The sequence below is a fragment of the Pimephales promelas genome, chromosome 23 (genome assembly GCF_988280905.1).
Source record: "Pimephales promelas chromosome 23, fPimPro1.hap1.1, whole genome shotgun sequence".
Classification (NCBI taxonomy): domain Eukaryota; kingdom Metazoa; phylum Chordata; class Actinopteri; order Cypriniformes; family Leuciscidae; genus Pimephales; species Pimephales promelas.
Window position 1 is genome coordinate 23,869,007 of NC_142791.1, and position 21,403 is coordinate 23,890,409.

Sequence of the window (21,403 nt, forward strand, 5' to 3'; positions counted from 1 at the left end):
TTCAGTCTCTCTTAACTCCTCCCTTCTGAGAGCTACTCTGCTCTGATTGGTCAGATGCCCAGTCTGTTGTGATTGGGTATCGCTTATAGAGTGCCGAAGTTACGACGTCACTCTGTAGGCCAAAACGCGGAAGTGAGTTAGCATTTTAGCACTCCCGGTTCCCTCGCTCTAAAGCCTATGGGATTTTTGAATGGGTTTTTGCTAAATCGCCTGAAATAAGGTCTGTGGTGAACAAAGCCTCTAAATATTTTCACGTTTTGATCTATGACATAGAACACACAGTTATAACCTGCCTGTGTTGTTTAAACTTTATTGTGTCTGCTTGTGTTTTTAAAAAAACTTTATATAGGCTTCAAAATGTATAAATTTTGGATTAACTTATGAAGATTATCTGGATAGGTCACAACTCTTTGTTGAACACAGATCTTATTTTTCGCGATTTTCTAAAAGTCTATGGGGAAAATGCATAGCTTTTCGATCGAGAAAACCCATGCGCCATAAGTGACGTCATAACTTCGGCACTCTATAGTGCGTGTTGGAAACTGAACTTCACCTCCAGATCTTCCTCAGCCTTTGATACACAGACAGGAATACAAACAGTAATAGACTCATTTTACGTCGTCAATTTTTGGAAGTGCATCAAAGTGGATCAAAACACGTCGACAACACAAACCAAACTCCTCCAGTCTCCGCTAGTAGTGTTTGAGGGCGGGGCAAAGTAGAAGTTGTTTGTGGGCAGCCAATGAAGAGCATATGTAGGCATTATGCAAATTTTATGTAACAGAAAGTGAGACTGGAATTTCTGACGACTCATTTCGGCAATTCACAATCGATTCTTTCTTTTAGGAGACGATGACTTTATTTGTCGTGCACTTTGATCTTTACAACTTTGCAAGCCTTTTACATTCACAAACCGCGAGAAAGGTAATAATCGAAAAAGCATACACTGTAAAAAAAAAATTGGTCAAATCAACTTAAATAATTTATTTAGTTCAGATCATTTTAAGTTTCTGATGATTAAATCAATCTCCTTCATTGTATTAACTCATTTTTTTCCATTTCAATGAACTTAAATTTTTAAGGCAGCCAGGTTACTTCATTTTTAAAAATTAAACCAACAATATTTTTTTACAGCGTAATACAAAAGTGACCCACTTTAATGAAGGTGCAATCTAGAGTTGCACATCAAATAATGTGTTTTTCACGGTGTCTCCTCTCCTCATTACCTGCTCATCTGACTGTCTTTGTCCTTTCTACCTCTGACAAAGAATATTCTGTACTGTTTCCCTACAGCTCTTCGTCTGGCCCCAAACCTCCAGACTAACGTTCAGTCATGCTCATCGAGACTGCAGATCTATTGTTCTTTCCTCAGCAGCTCCAGTCGCTCTCACTCTCCCCCGCCTTCCCTCCATTCTCTCTGCTGGATAATTCCCATGATATGTTCTTGCCATTGGCGTGGGGCGTACCATTCTCAGCGAGGGGTGAGTACAAACCAAACCGGAGCACTTCATGCACCCACACTGATTTATAAATACATTTGCATACTTAAATTCATGCAAAACTCCCATTTACAGAGACGTTGGTGAAGCATGGCACTAGTATTAAGACAGTTTGACAAATGTAGCACGCAAAACGCAACTCCCACCCCTCTGTTGCACAAACATAGCACGACCCCATCCCCTCGCGGCGTAGTAAAGTGCCTGTTTTATTGACTCAATGTCTTAAGGGCAGTTCTCTTCCCGTTTTTCTCGCAGTACACTGCGAGATCTTAACAGGACAGGAATGAGAGAGGAATAACAATTATGTCACTGCATGAAAGCAAGAGGTTGATAAACTAACAAAATGGACGACGTGAGCGCTGCCTCTTTCTGTGATAGCATCACACAGGGGCAAAATAGCATCAGAACCAACCGTAAACGTATAATGTGGATGGCGAGGGAAAGCAGATGAAAGATCAGGTTGATGAACACCGTCTGTCACCGTCACCTCATGCCCATAAGCTGAATTCAAACCTTAACATGACACCATCTCTGCCAAACACAGCAGCGCTGCTGACTGCTGCCAGATTGCAATACATCTGTCTCACAGTTAAACATTTCTGCTGGACTTGATGCGCTCAGTCCTTTTCCAATTCACATTCCTGCTCTTATTGTGAATGATTCATCATGTATGTTATTCCAATGAAAATAACGTAATGAAATGAAGCGTTGAGTGTGCGATCTCTCACCGGGGAGAGTGCAGTTCACCATCTACGCATATTCGAGGGGTTGGGAATTCGAGTTTGCCCTTCTCTGACCTCTCTATTGTGAGTTGTGCAGCAGTCTGAACCAATCCTTTCACTGCCCGCTGCTTTTTAGAGGACAGCGGACACCACCGCTCTTCTAATTCATGATTTAAAGACACTTTGGCTACCTGCCCATGTGAAAAACATGTCCCTGAACACTTTGGGCCTCATTCATGAAACGGCGGGGGAAGGAATTTCTGTGTTGACTTGTTTATACATCTAATCTAACAAGTTAAAATGCAATTTTTTCTTGCATAGATATTTGTTCTGATTGTGTTTCGTGAATGAAGCCAACTTTGATTGTGCTAATAAATTAATCAATCTAATCTTTTCAGATGCATATATGAACATGTATGTCCAAAGACTGTAAGATGATATTTGGGTGTAAGCTGTAATGAGATACCATTGTTGTGTTAATGTAAAAATTAATAATTAAAAAAAAACATAAACATTTTGACCCAGTAAAACATTTCCATCTCTCGGTCAAATAAATAAGTAAAATAATTAATCAATGTATAATTAGGAAAAATATTTTGGTAATGTTTTGGTAACATAACTAGCTGCATTTTGATATATAAACTTCTGTTTAAAAGTTTTGTTATGTTTTTGAATGAAGGTCTCTTCTGCTCACCAAGGCTGAATTTATTTAATTAAAAATACAGTAAAAATAGTAATATTGTGAAATATTATTACAATTTAAAATGGCTATTTTCTATTTGAATATATTTTTTAAATGTAATTTATTTCTGTTATGCAAAGCTGAATTTTCAGCAACTTTACTCCAGTCTTTGGTGTCACATGATCCTTCAGAAATCGTTCTAGAAAAAATATTATTATTAATATTCAAAACAGTTGTGCTCCTTCATATTTTTGTGAAAACCATGATAGATTTTTTTTTTCAGGATTTTTTTGATGTAAAGAAAGCGGCTTTAATTTGAAACTGAAATCGTTTGTAGCATTATAAATTTCTTTACTGTGACTTTTGATCAATTTAATGCATCCTTGCTGAATAAAAGTTTTATTTTTATTTTAAACAGTAGTGAAAATTACAGAAGGATCTAATTACTAATTATACAAACTGAGTAACTTCTGAATAATAGGAGTAAAATCACCAGGTGTAAAACTGCAGTGCTTGTCAGTAAAATAATAGCATTAACGTGGGCGGCCTGCCAATTGTTCCCTGACTGAACATGTATGAAGCAGCAACTGTGCACCATTTTGGCTCAAGCATCCTCCCTAAAAATGTATTTTATTAACATAACAATATGGTCACGTAGAGCCACAATGGTGGCTAAAATTACTACTACTTGAAAATAAAAACTACATAAAAAATTAATGAAGATAAAAATAAACGTGTCTTAGAAAAAAAACATTACTGGTTTTTATCTTGAGATAAAACAATAGGACTGGACTTATTTTAAGATATATCAGTGCAAGTTGATTTTTGCTTTCAGTTAAAACACCTCAAACATGCATTGTAGTCTGAGAATAGGTTTAAGCCTTGTCTGTGAAACCGTGTTAAAATGTTAATAAATGCGAAATAGGTTATAGAAATAAAATAACACTTCAGTTTTATACAAGAGATATACTTATAAAATTATGTATTATAATAGCTTTACAACTTTCAATTAGCCTCTTTAATGCATGTGATGTGTTTTTCTAACATACAGGTAATGTTACAATGAAGGGCACTTTATATTAACCATCGAGCGCAGCACAATCGTCACCCTCCCCAGAGTCCCCACCCTCCCAGCCTCGTTGGCTCGATTCCTCGACGCTCTATTAATCGAGTCTCGCAATCGAAGGAAAGTCAGTCAGCTGGGGAGGGCGATGAGGGGGTGAGTGACAAAAAAAAAGAGAGAGAGAGAGAGAGAGAAAGAAAGAAAGAGAGAACGAACGAACGACCGAAAGAAAGAAAGCAAGCAAGAAAGAGAAAAACTGCCTCTCTTTCTTCCGACAGAGCACCTCCATCCCCATGATCTCATGAATAAATTATAGCGACTCATTGTGCAATAGAGGGAGGAATGCAGTCGAGCAGACTCGCGCGCACATACACACGCACGCGCACGCGCACGCAGGAGCAGCAGCAGCAGCAGCAGAAGCAACACGAGAGCCGTCGCGACTCTTTGGATTTACACAAAAACATTTCATTAAAACAAACACATGCTGGGAGTCTGAAAGCTTAGGGTGTTTTATTTCGCAACCTATGGATCATATAAATAGAAATCCGCAGAGAACGGATACATTCACAGATAATATGATCCAGTTTTAACGGTTTTAACGTACTCGCACGGCTTCCGATTTCTGAGGAAACCTTAGCTATCCAAGAAAGGACAAAAACGCCTACGTTTTTATCAATTTTAACCCAGCGAGGATCGCACTAGATCCTGATCTCTATTTTTGTGAACATTAAGAGGGGATTTCTCACAAGGAAAGCCGAACACGGAATCAAATCCAGCCAACAGATCAACCTCGGGCAGCCGGAGTGGAAGGTGAGGACGGATCATTGTAGCTAGCCTTTCAGTATGATCTCTTTCATCTTATTATCTCTTTGCTTTGTGATTTTGACCATTTTTGTATATGCTGATGTATATAGTGGGATTTAAATGTGATCCAAAGCTCAAAGGTGTTCGCTTTCAATCATGCTTGGTGATTTGAATGGCCCTGTGCAGTCGTTTCCTGCTTTTCTTTACTTCTTTATTCCAGCTGTCAATTCGATAATCATCTGCCATAAATATCTGTTGCCCTCCAATGATTAAATAGAGTAAGGATGGACCCATGCACATGAGCTTACAGTAGAAATGCCTTCTGCTGGACTAGAGCATGAATTATTAGGTAATCAGTCAGGGTTAGATGTTTTGAATCTTTATTTAAATGGCATTAAACGTGTCTTAAAATAAAGAAATAACACTATAAAATGCACCCACCCAGGGTTGTAATATCATTACTTAGGTCTGGTGCATGATTTTACTCTCATGCAATGTGGTTATTGTCTGAAATATGAGTGTGAAATAAGGAGCTAGACAGTGAATCTCAGTTTGAGTTGATGCATTCTCAGTTTTTCTCAATGCAAACGTGGGCAACATGCTCTTAAATGTGTCCAGCTCTGATCTGATGAGTGAATGAGTGGCATGATATAGCACAGCTTTTATTAGATCAATCAGGATGCTGTTAAGTGAATTTCACAGCTAAATGCATTTGAGACACTAGTGTTGCCTGTCACAGTGATCACTTCATTGTGGCTCTTTGGTTCAACGTGTTTGATATGACTATAAAGTCATTAGAGACCACAGGATCTGCTCCAAGAGGTGTTTTTACACGTTAGTTCCAGTGTGTGTGTGTGAAAGATGCAATGTCTAATGCTTGTTTTCCTTGTTTGAATTGTCTTTTTCGGGATCTAAGCTGAAACTGAGTTGCTCCACATACACAGGGCAGCATGAGAGGGGGGTTTTGCCTGTCGCATCACAATACCTTTTGCATTAGCATCATGATAGAGCGCTCCACCCAGATGCTTTACATACTGGCAGCACACCTACAGGCAGGTCGGTGTAGCGGGAGGCGTTTTAGGCCGGTAAAGACACAGCAGGTGAGATGGACAGATGGTGAAGGTGGTGCACAGAACCTCAGCGCTGCTACATACTCTGTGCAGGTCACAGACCAGGTAGGCGACAAATGCTGCGTTGCCCATCCCCAGGGGTCAAATGATGGCCACAGACATCCCTCCGCTGATTTTTCTTTTTTTTTTAAGCCCCAATTTGCATGCGTTGTCTCATTCTAAAACACCATCGGTGATAGATCACTCAATTATGATAAGGACCCAAGCCATCTGCTATTCTGGACAAACAGCATAGGGACTTTGACGTTCTTCTGGTTTTTAAAGGAAATAATGACATCATTACTTATCGTCATGAATATTTAACTCCGAAGGTTGCATTGTCTTTATGTGTGCACTATGTGTTGAGGAAATGTTTACTAAAAGCACTTCTGGTCGTGAGGATTTGGTCAATAATTGATGGCAGGTCGGCCTCGGCAGTGTCAAGTAAAGCTTCGGTCCTGAAGATGAGTGTCATGGCTTTGTGTTGGCTCTCTCTGGGGATACAGGCCTAAGTCTAATGGTATTAAATGCGCTCTGAGTTTGTTTGCGCTTCTGTGGTATTATCAGGTAATATTTGCGTTCAAGAGTGTACAGAGTTTGCTGCGTAAAAGCTCAAAGGTTCAACGTTTGAGTGTTAGGAGGACTTAAAATATGAAACAAAATGAAAGGGATGACTGTTTTGTAGTCATATTGATATATAATCAGAAAAGTTTTTGGACTGTTTGTGCAGCCTTGGCTTGCACACAAGCATTTTTCGATCCCAATAAAAAATCACAGCACCCCATCTAAATTTGAATGTAAGCACCTGGATCATGTCTTCTTACTCCTATGTTTTTATAAATTTGGCTGTGTTTGAAATATTATACTAGGATACTGTTGTATCTGGTGTGTAGTTAGGTATACCAGTGGCGAGCCGTGACTTCTTTAACCGCTTATCTGGGTGGTGCCACGTCAAAAAACGCTGGTTTGGGTTATGTAAGTGAGACCCTCGCGTTCGCTCTAAACAGTGTTAGCTACTCAGTTGCTTACTCTGTCTCTGACGCATAGCAGCACAGTTAAAAGTATTCTTAATATGTTGTAACTTTTATTAAAGGAACACGCTGACTTTTTGGGACTTTAGCTGATTCCCCGTATCCCCCAGAGTTAGATAAGTCCATACATACCCTTTTCATCTCTGTGCGTGACGCACCCACCGCTAGCCTAGCTTAGCACAAAGACTGGAAGTAAATGGCTCCAGCTAGCATACTGCTCCCAAAAGGCTAAGTGACAAAATAACGCCAATATCTTCCTATTTATATGTTGTGATTTGTATAGTCGCTGTGGTGACTATGCAGCACCTTAGAAGCTCCGTTGTGAGGAGCAGAGAGTTCGTTCAGAGTGTAGCGCTAATCACTCTGCCCAAGTAACAGTGCTTCGCCTTCTGAGAACATAGTTCCCAGTATGTATATGGTTAAAAGATGGCTGTGTCTCATATGACCTTGTTACTGTGACTATACAAATCACAACATTTAAATTGGAAAATGTTGGCCTTATTTTGTCACTTATTGGGAGCGGTATGCTAGCTGGAGCCATTTACTTCCAGTCTTTGTACTAAGCTAGGCTAGCGGTGGGTGCGTCAGATAGAGTTACAGCACACATGGAGATGAGACACTTATCTAACTCTAGAGGATACAGTTAATAAGCTAAAGCCCAAGTCGGCGTGTTCCTTTAATAAAATGGCCAACATATTAAGAATACTTTTAACTGTGCTGCTATGTGTTAGAGACAGAGTAAGCAACTGAGTACGCAAGGCGAGGGTCTCACTTACATAACCCAAACCAACATATCAGCATTGAGCACTTGCTGATATGTAGCCTAAGCCTATACATTTACCTATTGAGACCAAATGTGCCGCACAGGTCCTGAAAAGTGAAGCCAAAATGTTTTGATCGCCCCCAGGTGACTGGTCCCAGTATAGGCTATAAACCCCACCCTCTCCATGAAGGGCCAATCCCAATTCTACCCCTTACCCCTTCCCTTTCCCCTAGCCCTACCCCTTTTCCTTCCCCTTGACCCTTGAAACAGAGTGGCAATGCGTAGGGGTGAAAATATTCCCCTAAGAAATGGGACACCACTACGCCTCCGTTAAACGTCATTATAAGTCGTCGCTAGCGCCTACGTCACAGGAGATGCGCTGATGTTTATCACAACTTCCAAGATCCCGTCGACAGCTGCAGTTAGACAGTCGCGTGGGTTACAGCTATTTTCTTGCATCTTGTGAAGTTCGCAGGAAACAATGGAGACGACGAAAATATGTTGCGGGACTATCGTTAGCAAGTAATTTTAGCAATTTTTTTTTACAAACGTTTCTGTGAAGAAACTGACCGTAAATATGAACACAATATTGAATGTAACATAAAGCAAATCATTATTTGTCGTTATAATACTTATTAAAGCCACAAATACTTAAATTTATGGGTCTCCTTTGTCGCTTGGGCAGCCAGCCTGGGTTAGCAGTGACACTTCTCATACCCCTTCGTTTGAAGTGTGCTCCCGAAAAATCTTCGTTTGAAGGGCTATCTGGCCCTTCACCCTAGCCCTCCCCCTCCAACCAAAAGAGAATTGGGACAGCCCTACCCCTTCACGTGGACACGCAAAACGGAGGGGAAGGGGAAAGTGAAGGGGTAAGGGGTAGAATTGGGATTGGCCCGAAATCTAATGGGGCATGAGACTAACTAACCAATCAAATCACACTTCAATTAGCTTTTTTCCAAAGATGATTTTTGTATTTTTAGGTAGTTTTTATCATGCTGAGGTCGTTTACTATAAAAACCGGGGTGTGACGTCATGATTGACAGCTTCTCTGAGCGAAGTAGACACTGAGGCACCAACTGACTTTTTTCGTGGTTCAACTTTAATTTGTACATTTCCATAGCTGTTTATTTCACACGGACATGGTTAGTTGTTTTGCAGTGACTCTGTACAAAACTGATTCTACGGCAGTGTGGGCTTGAAATCGTGGCACCACGTCACGCTCACTAATGCGTGACTCAGGCTCCAGGCTCCAAGATGTCAACACCATATTTGGACATTGGCGGCTTCACTTCTCTACAATGGAAGAGAGCGAAGGTGTGTTGTACTCTGTGGTTGAGACATGCCGTCACAAGCACACGTTCAGAGGTATAATTATTATATATCAAAATATGCTGTGTTTTTGTAATTCCGCAAGCTGCCACTAGATTTGCAGAAACTACATAGCCGCGTTTCCGCCGCAGGAACTAGGAACTTTGAGGTGGTATAGTCTGTATTTCGACCGTATACAAAGTAACTAAATGTTTGAGTTCGGACTCTACTTTTATTAAAATTATCCATTGGTCAACCATAGTATTATACATTTAAATCATCATGATAATCGCAGACTATCGTGTTAAAATGTAATTATATGGCTTCAATGGCATTTCTATGAAAAACAGTAGGATAAATACAAATGCTGTAGCTTAAATAACGAAAACAATTTTGGACCATAACTCCTTTAATACAGTTAATACATACATGCCCAAATTAATAATATAATCAAATTCAGTATCCGGTATTCAGTATACTATGGTGCAGTTAGTGTAACTACAGTAAATGCATGTTAAGTCATGGTGATTTGTAGATTCATGGCACAATGTTTCTCAATGCTGTCATTGAGACGCTTTTTTCGTGTCAGTGGTGTTTTTAAACTATAGTAGGGCTGTCAAACGATTAATCACGATTAATTGCATCCAAAATAAAAGTTTGTGTTTACATACTATATGTGGGTGCAGTGTGTATAATTATTAGCGCTGTCAAACGATTAAAATATTTAATCGCGATTAATCGCATTAATGTCATAGTTAACTCACGATTAATCGCACATTTTTATCTATTCTAAATGTCTCTTGATTTCTTTTTGTTAGATTATTTTTTTCTCATTTTAATGCTCTTATCAATATGGAGAAAAAAAATTATTATTGAAAATAATATTGGAATAGTGTTCAATTTCACACTAACATAAATAATCTCTCACACAATGTAACACTGTCTATCAATAAAAAGGTGAAAGAAATACTGACGAGGCCCTAATATTGGCGAGGGGGCGGAGAATTTGCATCATCTGTGTGTGTGTGTGTGTGTGTGTTTGCTTGGCCATCATCAAGTGGTGTTTCAGACTGGACGTGCTGCGATGATGATAGCTCAGTTCACAACGACAAAACACAGATCTCTTGGTCTTGTCATTGGGACAATATGGCAACTTTTTAAAAGTAAACTTTCCATTCAGAATTTTAGGGCATCCATTTCGGCGTCTCGCGCTCGTCATCCACTCAAAAGTAATGTTACTATTTGGCTGGCTCGCAAGCCGAAACGAGTGTGCAGCACAAAACGTCCTCGCGCTGCGCTCTGAAACGCTTTCATTTCAATGGCTTGCGCTGCGCGAGCACGTTTTGTTGCTTCTTCGACCAAAGCGCAAGCGGATAGAGAACGTAAACAAAACAACAGGCACGCCGCAAACACACGTTTGGGCTTGCGAGCCGGCTTTGAGTGGATGACGAGCGTGAGACGCCGAAATGGATCAGGACGCATGCCGCGTCCTGTTGCAAAAGCATGTGAAAAAACTACAAAGTTTGCTAGGAAAAAAAGACCGTTAATCGCGCAATAAAAAAAATTAATGCCGTTAAAATGGGTTTGCGTTAACGCCGTTAATAACACGTTAAACTGACAGCCCTAATAATTATTTTATATATATAAATACACACACATGCTTGTATATATTTAAGAAATATTTTCATGTACTGTATAAAATTTATATTATATAAATATTTTATATAGCTATAAATAATATTTTTTGTTAAATATACATGCATGTGTGTGTATTTATACACTCAAAAAAATATTTAACCCCAAAACTTAAAACTTATGTATTTCAATTGGATGTCAATTTTCCATCCAATTAAATCACATAAATCCAACGTAAAAGGATAACACTTTATTTAAGCTTCACCATCATGTTCAGGTGACGTGAATGAATTAAATAATTGTTATGTGAACCGATGAATTGTGATTTAAGATTGTCTATTAAATAAACTTTACTCATTTCAAATAAATCATTATTACTTGCTTTATATAACTATCTTACATTTCCTTAATTCTATTGAATAAATGGTCAAAAACATGTTAAATTTTCAAACATTTATTGTGTGCAATTGCTTTAAACATCCAGTCTCACAAAAGAAACCAAAAAATCGAAGCAGGACATAATACAACACTTTACAAATTAATGCTGTTTTAGTTTTATGCATCCTCCCAAACTATACTTTCTGTGGTTATTACTCATGTTACACTTTTTAGTTTTAAACCTGTGTGCCAAGTAACAGGGATCCAAATTTCATAGTCATAATCACTGTACAGTAATCAATTTGTACAAACACGAATGTAATTGGTAGTTGTTAGAAAAAAAAAATAAAACAATCAGGACACTTGGAGAAAATAAATAAATAAAAAATGTACACAAATTTGAAAGACAAAAGTGAAATAACCTTAAAGGAATAGTTCAACCAAAATGTCTTTAACTTTTCTGGGCTGGTAGATACAATTACCTAGCACCCTAAAGAGTGATCCAGCTCTCAGATTTCATCAAAAATATCTTAATTTGTGTTCCGAAGATGAACGAAAGTCTTACGGGGTTGAACAATATGAGGGTGAGTAATTACTGACAGAATTTTCAATTTTGGGTGAACTATCCCTACATATAAAAGTTGTTATACTGTGTGTGTGTGTGTGTGTATATATATATATATATATATATATACACACACACATTTTTCTTTCTTTTTTTTTTTTTTTTTTACATATAACATGTTTAACACTTTTTACATAACACGGTTTCAACAAAAACATTTTTGTTAAAGATAACAAGTTTTCACATTTCAACATTTAGGCCAGAAATAAGTGGTCTACTCACTGCCTCAGCTGCCATGGAGCATTCCACTGTTGCTGAACTCTGTGTTAGCTCTCTGAAGCTGAATTTCAGCAGAACAAAGGAACCAAAAAAAAAAACTAAAGCCAAGATTTTTTTTAATAAAACAGTTTCTGCGCTGCTGCAAAAAGAGTAATCAAATAAGTTCCTGGACTGAGACAATAGCACAAGGGCTAACATCTCTCGTGTCAAGAGTGTCAGAGCTACAAAAGCAGGAATGGTGCATTAGGTCCAGTCTCTTGTATGCTAGTCATCAGTTGATAGAAAAATCAGTTTCAGGGTATCCGTCTTCAATTTGACTGGTTGACATGAGATGCATGTATTCATTTCCAAAGTCCTTATCTTTGTACTGGAGCCTGAACTTTTGCTTCACCCCAAAAACAGTCATTATTTCAAGGACAAAGTCATCCACAGACTTTGGGATTCCTGTCTTAAAGGGATAGTTCACTTTGAAATTAATTTTTGATATGTTTTATCTTACCTCAAGGGGATCCGAGATGTAGGTGTCTTTGTTTCCACAGTATTTTCCATTTTGACATTTTTTGGTCAAACCGTTCTTGTCTGTCAGTCATACACTGGAGGTGAAGGGGGTCCTCAATTGGTTCACCTCAAAAAGCATGCACAGAAAAGTCCAAATTAAACATGATTTAATGACTCGTAAATGTAAGTACACATTGATGGCCTAAGACACGAAACGAGCAGTTTGTGTGAGAAAACGAACAGTATTTATATCGTTTTACCTCTTGTAATCATAGCCATTACAAAATGATGGCTATGGCTAATGACGGCACGAGTGCTTCGGTCTGCGCATGCGCTTGAAGTGATCGCTTGCGCGCCTACGTCACTCTTTGTTTATACAGAGATTTCTAAAGTTTTGCCTTCCACTAAACATATTTAGATATACGGGAAACCGCAATGGAAGACGATTTCGGTATATCTAAATATGTTTAGTAAAAGGTGAAACTTCCGAAATCTACGTGTAAATATTTAGTGACGTCACACGCAAGCGATCACTTCCGGCGTAACATTGAACTGATTCAGTTCGGTTCAGTTGGACATTGAACAACTGATTCAGATCACTGTGATTACACGAGGTCAAAACGATATAAATACTGTTCGTTTTCGTTTCGTGTCTTAGGCCATCAATGTGTACTTACATTTACGAGTCATTAAATCATGTTTAATTTGGACTTCTCTGTGCATGCTTTTTGGTGGACCCCCTTAGCCTCCAGTGTATGACTGATAGACAACAACGGTTTGACTGAAAAATATCAAAATTGAAAATACTGTGGAAACAAAGACCCCTACATCTTGGATGCCCTTGAGGTAAGCTAAAACATATAAAAAATTAATTTCAAAGTGAACTATCCCTTTAAGTGTAAGTTTTCATGCATCGTCATCCACGCCAAAAACAATCATCAAAATGGCCGGACTTGACATTTTTCTCTACTTTTCTAAAAGAGGAAACAAAGCAGAAAAAAAAACATACACCATTAAAACATTTTTTACCATTGTTACTTGTATTAAATTAATAAAAAACACTTAATAAACACTTTACCTTAGATGAGGATGTGCCTCTTCAGGGTTACCATCCGTCTTCCTCCTACCGAATAATCATAGAGTGGATAAGCATCTCTTTCATTTGACTCGCACACAGCTGACATGAAAAGGTGGCTAACTGTTCTTGCTTTTGAGATGACTTATTACGGTGGGTACGGTATATATGACTTAGGAGGTTATTCCATGATTTAAAAGTGCAAGGACAATTACTATATAAGGATGCCTGAACCTTGCCCCAAAATGTCCATGTTTAAGCTTAGAATGTTTCAATAACTCATACCTACTGGATAATTCCGTGCCACACTCTTTATATTGCCACATTCCCGAAACTCACATATCTGAAATTCAAAGAGAGAAAACAACAGACATCACAGTTTTGCAAAGAAATTAGTCAAGTTTAACTTTATTACAAAGAAAAAAATACACCTACCGTAATTGAGTGATTGTGCCTGACCAGAGCCAGAAATGTTGAAATAGTGTCACATCGATGAGGACTATGAAATAGCAAAGATATCCAGTTTTATTTTTTTGGTAATGAAATTACAACTCAGCATGAAAAAAAAGAAAGCACTTGTTCCACTTCATGAAATCATATACGCCTTTGCATGTAAATAACTTTCATATGCGGTCGATTAAGTATGTGTTTGCAATGTTTTGGCATATTCAAAGTATTTTTCAAGCAAAGTAGGCCTAAACTGTACGTTAGCCCTAACTTGCGTCGAGATGACAAGTTGTTACTAAAAATGACGCACATATACAACTTAGTAAGTCGACCGTAGTCTCAAATATTTTTTTTAAATATTAGTTTTAACTAGAAATCCTATACAATTGTACCTGTATATAGCATTCATATTGGCCTACAGTACGTTCGATTGACTGTGTTTGTGCAATGTTTTGGCATATTACAAAGTAACATTAAGATGCACGTCGACATCACAGAGCCGTTATCAAAAATCATACGCTAGGTAATCTGCCTAAATTCAAAAATGATGCACATAGTCAGTCGACAACGTTACTCTTGTTTTTATATGGAAAGGCCGAAAAAGTTAAATCCTCTGAAGTGAAGTCACAGCGAAAATATGATATTAAATCCGATCGATTAAATGATAAAAATAGTTGATATTGAAGTCTTAATCATTTATAAATATCAAAAATATCTTACCTTGTCGAATATTCCACATCTGTTCACGCAAATCGCTGACTTGTATCGCGCCTCCAACGACTCGACTTGCCGCCTTCAGTTCATTTTTTTTTCTTCTTTTTTTCTTCTTCACTCTAGTGCGCATGCGCAACTTCTGCATTTGTCCCTTATGGCAGCAAATCAAGTCCAGTGTATGTAATTTGATCAGTTTGGATTTGGATCCATTACATTCATGTTGAGTATGAGTAATTCACAACAATAATGGTTATTTTATACATTTTTAAATATATTTTATTTAAAGTGTTTGCTTAAATTCAATCAGTGCCAAGAATCATTTTTTTGAGTGTATGTACAAAATAATTATGCACAATGCACCCATATATATTATGTAAACACTAGGGTTGGGTATCAAGAATCGAGTATCGATTGGAACCGAGACTAACTTGTTGTTTTTCCCGGAATCGTTCAAAAGTAAAAATTTCGATTCCTAGTTTCGATATTCACAGTCCGCCGAGCGAAAGAAGAAACCGCTGAACAATACCAACGAAGAAGCGTCTACTGGAAGTGTTGGCATAACCACGTGAGTCGAACATGAGTAGCTTACGTCGATGATCCAAAGTGTGGCTTCACTTTTCTAAAAATAACGAATTCTCGGCAAAATGCAAAATTTGTGACAAAAGGAGTATTTTTACAGAAGGAGTATTTCCTTCAGAAAGGAGTATTTCCTTCAGAAAGACCGTTGGTTAGCAAGGTTAGCTAAACTTTTTTGACCCTGCCTCTTAAAAGAATCGGAATCGAGAATCGTTAGGAACCGGAATTGAAACAAGGAATCGGAATCGGAATCAGAATCGTTCAAATTCAAACGAAACCCAACCCTAGTAAACACAAACTTTTATTTTGAATGCGATTAATCGTTTGACAGCCCTAAACTACAGTAGTCAACACTACTGTAATGTGTGTTGCATGAAGGCGGGTTTCTGCTACTTGCAAACGGACTCTCGATGAGACAGCGGATTAACCCCACAATTCCTGTGCAACCCAACTTCTTCAGGTAGTCTTGGGTTCGGTACGCCGCTACGCTCACCGGGTCCGCATGACCGCAATTCTTCATGCGTGAAAGCACCCTCAGACACACGCCTCTGTCATATTTTTGAACTCCGTTTCAGTCATGACTCATATCAAGTCTTTTCATCTAACTTTAATTGACTTGTTAATGATTAGTAGCTTTCATGCACGTGTCTCAGCTATAACAGTAGACCACATCCATTAGCATGGCATGTCTTTGAGTACAGGAGCCGTGTTTTAAAATAGAGTCATTGCACCCGGAAAGCTATCGCTTTATTTTTTAACCTTGGTTTGTGCAAACACTGTGCTTGACCTTGGCTCAGATTGGGAGTGTGAAGACAGCAGTTTTGTAGAGGATGTGTCAACAGAGGCCCTTCTGTACGAACAAAAGGATGAGCAGGTAATTTAATCCGGGACCTCACACAATGACGAATAAAAGACCGCCCAGGAAGAAAATTCTGTTCCTCCTGTTAATTTACCCTATTTATTTTAAGTCCTTATTGAGCTATGTTCATAATGGCTTAATCATGCTATTCTTGCAGTCCGTACAATGTGCCATAATACATGGATGGCTTATTGCATGTGCTAAAATGTGCCGTATACACCCAGAGCTCACTGCTTGAGAGACTGTATCCCTCAATGCAATGCCCTTAACCTGACTTTGAATGAATCAGCGGAAGGATGCACGGTTATTCAAAATAAAACTATAATGGTGATATGGCTTAGTGTGATTATCAAATCGCAAAGGCTGCAAATGAATTAAAACAAATGCACCCCGTGTTTCAGAATGAAGTGTGGCACTGTTCTTTTACTTGCGATCCAGAGGTTTCAGTGTCTCAGGTCGGCTTAGTTTGCATGCAAAATCCATCTCTGCGCGTGCTCTGAGTTTGGGTCGCTTACAACGTGCACATCTTTCCCAAAATTGTTATGAGAAGTGCTCCAAAAAGAAAAAGAAGCTTGGAGAGCCACAACAAAATGATGGTTTAACATTTAAAATGTAAGAAAACAAGCCATAAATACTTGCTTTATTTTACCGTGAAATACTAGTAATAAATCTTATATGAAAAAAAAAATGAAATAAAGAGATATAATACTATTTAAAGGCATATTGATGTATAATCAGGAATTTTTTGAAAAAACAAACCCCCCCCCCCCCTCCTAATTTTAAGTGGTGAAAAATTTAACAGAAATCTAAATCGGATGCAATATCAAGCACAGTTTTTACTCAAAAGTAGGTTAAAAATTCAATGTTTTCCTTCATGTTTACTCAACGTCACTTGCGGAGTTAAACGTGCCACGTAATGAGAGTAAGTGATGAGTGATTACAGTGTAGTAGACAACAGTTTGAAATGTTTATGGTTGCATACTATGTTTAAAACGCATGTAAACCATATGCTTTGTGCAGTGTGCAAGTATTAAATGTTTAAATTATAGCTTTAAACTTTGGGATGTTAACATTTATCCTGCATTGGTGCTTGCAAAGACAGAGTAATGCTCTATTGCAGCAATAAAAAGCGCACATAGACACATTCACAGCCATGCCCTCTCTTTTCTGTCTGCCTCACTGTTTCAGTACTCTGGGGGAGTTTCTTTTTATATCCGCGGCGGAGTGAGCAAAGCACGCAGTGTTGAAATCAATGTCCCTGCCGCATGTAAGGATCTAGTCAGGCTATATTTGGTGTGCTGAAACACAGCTTCAAAAAAAAAAAAAAACCCTTCCGTTACGTCAGTTTCCTCTCTTGAGTTTTGTGTTCTGCGGTCATCAATTGCGGCGGATTAAATGTCTGAGCGGTCCGAGAGACCGCATGAAGCGCGGACCCCCGCGGTCCGCCTGGGGAGAGATGTGGTTAAAGGCTTTAATGGGATCTCATGACAGCGGAGTAAAGGGGGCTGCTTTGTGATTAAACATTAAGATGTTGAGGTACAGATCAATGCTATCGATGTTCGAGCTGCTCCGTGTCCGTTTTCCCTCCCTGGTGATGTCAATGGCTAACCGCTATAAGACGCAGGTTAATATGGCCTCTTTGTTGTTGGTCATGTAATATTATGGAGGAAAACACGTGTGCACTAATCTAAAATGAGTTTTTATGTAGCTAATGTCGTCCATCAGGGAGGAGATCTTGCATTAACACCATTCAGGCGTTGCTCGAGCGGCATGCTAACAGGCGTGTGACGGCATTACAGAACAGCCTGAAGATCATCGGATAGGCCTGGCAGTAATCCGCCTGCGGTTTTGCCCATGCAGACAGCGCATTAGAAGACAGGCGCAGAGAGATGCCTAACCTCTTATTGACTAGCTGTGTGCATGCATGCATGCCGTAACCACTCGCTGCTTTAACCACCCACAACACTGCCAGATCAAAACGAGAGGGCAGAGGTCATAAACCTGGATATATCTGCCTTGGGGTTTTTTTTTGTTGTTGTTGTTGTTTTTCCCTTTTTTCTGGTGCTCACATTCGCAAGACCGACAAATTAGATGTTTCGCCTCTTTGAGGAACGCTCTGGAAATTGCTGAAGTCAGATTGCAGGCTGCCGGACGGGGTTTGCCAAAGTGTTGAGACTCTCTCGTGGTTGTCCTCGGATGATTAGCATTCCCAAACGGCCGTCTGGTATATCGTCTGCACCGAGATCTAGACCGGATTCATACCGAGCGCAAGCTTTGTAGGTTGCGTCGGAAAAAAAGTGTGAAGCTCATCATTTTAATAAAATACTTAAACTTAAACTTGTGTATTTTTTGAGCTGTACAGCTGTTTAAATCATCTATTTTATGGCGTTCAGTGTTATTTTATTATTATTTATATACTATTATAGTATTTAGTAGCGTTGTCACGATACTGGAATTTCCAACTTCAATATGCACTGAAAAAAATGTGGCGGAGGATTTACTTGAAAAAAGCTAGGCAACTTTTTCCACTCAGAAAATGCTGGTAAATTTACAAAGATTTGCCAAGTAAAAACCTAAACATATTTATCAGTAGCTTTAATTGGAAATCTTAAGTTAAAATTTACTTGGAATATGGAATTAAGTAAACTTTAATTTAGTTAAGTGAAAGTAACAAAGAATATAAGTAACTTGGCTAGTTAAATGTTTGATTAATATCTATTTAGTTGTAATTTCCTTTGCATTACATTTCACTCAAACAATTTTATTGAATTATACCAGTCATTTATAGTATGTGTTTTACTTAGCCTATCTAAGTAATTTAAACTTCATCATGTGAGATGTTAAGCATTATGTGAATGCAAAGACCTCAATACTTGGTAGACAATGACGGTAACATTTGATGGATCGTTTTAGTGTTTGAATGCGTCATTTTGAGCAGAAAATTTCCTCAAAATGTCACAAAATGGCAAGTTACTAATCCTGACAACAAAAGCAATGATAAAACAGTGTAAATGTTAAAACCAGTGAAAAATGAACCTCATTAATTATTCAAGGTCCAGTGCATGATGGGAACCCCAGTATCAGAAAAGTTGAGTAATTTTTACTTTATTTTGAGTTCATATTTATGCTTTCATTTCTACTCGCTTGAACTAAGTACTGATATGGAATTTACTTAGTTTTTTTAAATTCTTGCCTGAACTAACTTTTTCTTGTAAATTACATTGGGGTTTTTTCAGTAGTATTTACCTTACCAAAAAATCATTTTTTTTCAGTGTGATACCTTGAAAAATATTTATATTCGATACCACTGGCAAAACTGCCATATACACCTCCATAATTTTGTTGAAAAAGCTTGCACACAATAAGTACATTTTAAAAATGGTTACAAAAAGTGACAAGTAAACAGTAATAAAATAACAACATGTAAACAAATTCCAAAAAGTAATACAAATAAATGCAAAAAGAATATAGAGATAAATGTAATATGGCTTAACTGTCTAACTGTAGTACTCGGGTAAGAAATACTGCAGAAATTAAAGCAATCAAATGTAAAGTAACACTGGATAGTTTTCATTATAAATTTACAATTAAAGTTACAAAAGACAAGAGCATCGAATGATTTTCTCTTTTGTTATTTAGTTAACATGACAGACAGCAGCAGATTTATTAGGCTGCTGTCACTTGAAGAGCTATCACACAGATCCAATTTACTAGCTCACGTTTTCACTACTTTTTACTTTCCAAAACTGACTGTATTTACCTGAATACTTGACAAGACGAACATTTTGATATAATTTTGTGTGTTACCGCTTAAGCCACGAAAAAGAAGTCCATTTGGTGGCTTTATTAGATCTTTATTAGACTATTAGTGGTGAACATGCTTTTGGCGTGAGCGCTGAGCCTGTGGAAATGACAAAAGTTATACACAATACAAGCACTATTCAAGTAGAGTGTGTGAGCCGAGTGAGAACTTGAAGCTGGGATCAGAGTATCTACACCGCAGAAAAGTTGTATTGGACCGATATATCGGTCGGCCAATATTAGACATTTTCCAAACTATCGGTATCGGCAGTTATAATGGCCGATAAATGAATAATTCAAAAAAATAATAAAAATGGACGAAACACACTTCAATCATCTCTCCTTGGCCTGTTAAATTGAAAATGTATGTTTTAAAATTTGCAGTATGACATTATCTATTGCTAAATTATGGCTCATCATAGACTAGATAACCTGACATTGTAATTATAAGGTAGCTTATAAGGCAATGTAGGGACTAATTATTATTTTATTTATCAGAACTTTAATATATTTTGTCCTCTGTTCTGTTGTGACAATAAATGCTTTATCATATTATTTTAATTAAAACTCATAAATAACTACAAATAACTATGTTAGGGAAATCTGTTAATGTTTTGTTGCGCGTTTCTGAAAAAAAAAAAAAATTGGCCGATATATCGGAATATTGAATTTTAAAACCAAAAAATATTCGGTATCGGCCTTCAAAATCCTTTATCGGTCGGGCTCTTTGGAACGTTTTCAGATATTTCAGTGTCATATACATATCGAAATATCTGTTTTTGACAACACTAGTACTAGTTATTTTTACACCGTGTCCTAACTACACACGACGCGATAAAATTCCAGCGACAACAAGTGTGTCTGTCCACACTAGACGCGATGCGACTGTGAGATGCCACACATTCAGAACAGCGAGTGGGCGGAGTCTCTCTGTGAAAGCGCACTGTTGGCCCGCACTTGCATTGGAAATGGGTAAGGACATAATCAAATCAAGAAATAAGATTATTAAAAATCTAAACATTAACAAAATATACTCATTGACTAATTTTGTTATGAAGTACAGTTGTATGTTTGCATAGAATTCATTTTGAACGCTATATTACATGCTTTCAAAATCTGAGGTAAATTATCCGTTATCGCTTGTGGCACAGTGACCTTTTTATAACTAAAAATAAATAAAGTATATACTCATAACCAGTGTAATTTCTTCATTCTGTCAGCCGCGACGTCGCAGAAATAGGAACCGTTTCTAAATTAGAAACTTCGCGTGTCGTCGTCGCGTCTGGTTAGGACAAAAACTCTGATTAACATGGAAAAGATACCTTTTATCGCGTGTCGTGGCGTCGCGTCGCGTGTAGTTAGGACACGGTGTTACAATTTCAGTTTTTGTTTCAAGTTTTAATCATTTTGTTTGTCAATTGCATGGTAATATTTCAATGTAGCTTTAATGTATTTTAGTTTTTCAACTTAACTTTATTATCTGATAACGTTGGCACTGAGATCCGGAGGCTTCGTACCTCAGTAATGGCGAATGGTGGCGGGATCCTCGTCCACGAGCGAAGCTTCTCCTTCAAAGGCCACGTCGCTAGTGGAAG

General features: G+C 38.0%; 1 protein-coding gene and 1 long non-coding RNA gene across 5 annotated transcripts in view; one reads left to right on the forward strand and one right to left on the reverse strand.

Moving 5' to 3' along the window:
* The first annotated feature begins 1,311 nt into the window (after positions 1-1,311).
* Positions 1,312-21,403, forward strand: part of zmiz2 (zinc finger, MIZ-type containing 2) — a 68,198-nt gene continuing 48,106 nt past the window's right edge. The window contains exon 1 of one of the 4 annotated variants that reach the window (XM_039676337.2): positions 1,312-1,481. The gene's annotated coding sequence lies outside the window, so the exon portion shown is untranslated. Of the gene's footprint in view, positions 1,482-4,117; positions 4,808-21,403 lie in introns of those variants that run through there. The other 3 variants (XM_089126529.1, XM_039676334.2, XM_039676339.2) reach the window with 3 other exon arrangements.
* On the reverse strand, positions 12,480-14,687 carry LOC148969466 (uncharacterized). Its single transcript, XR_016149594.1, has 5 exons — positions 14,579-14,687; positions 13,847-13,910; positions 13,697-13,754; positions 13,415-13,459; positions 12,480-13,310 (listed from the first exon to the last, which is right to left on the reverse strand). It is a non-coding gene; the product is annotated as an uncharacterized LOC148969466 (long non-coding RNA).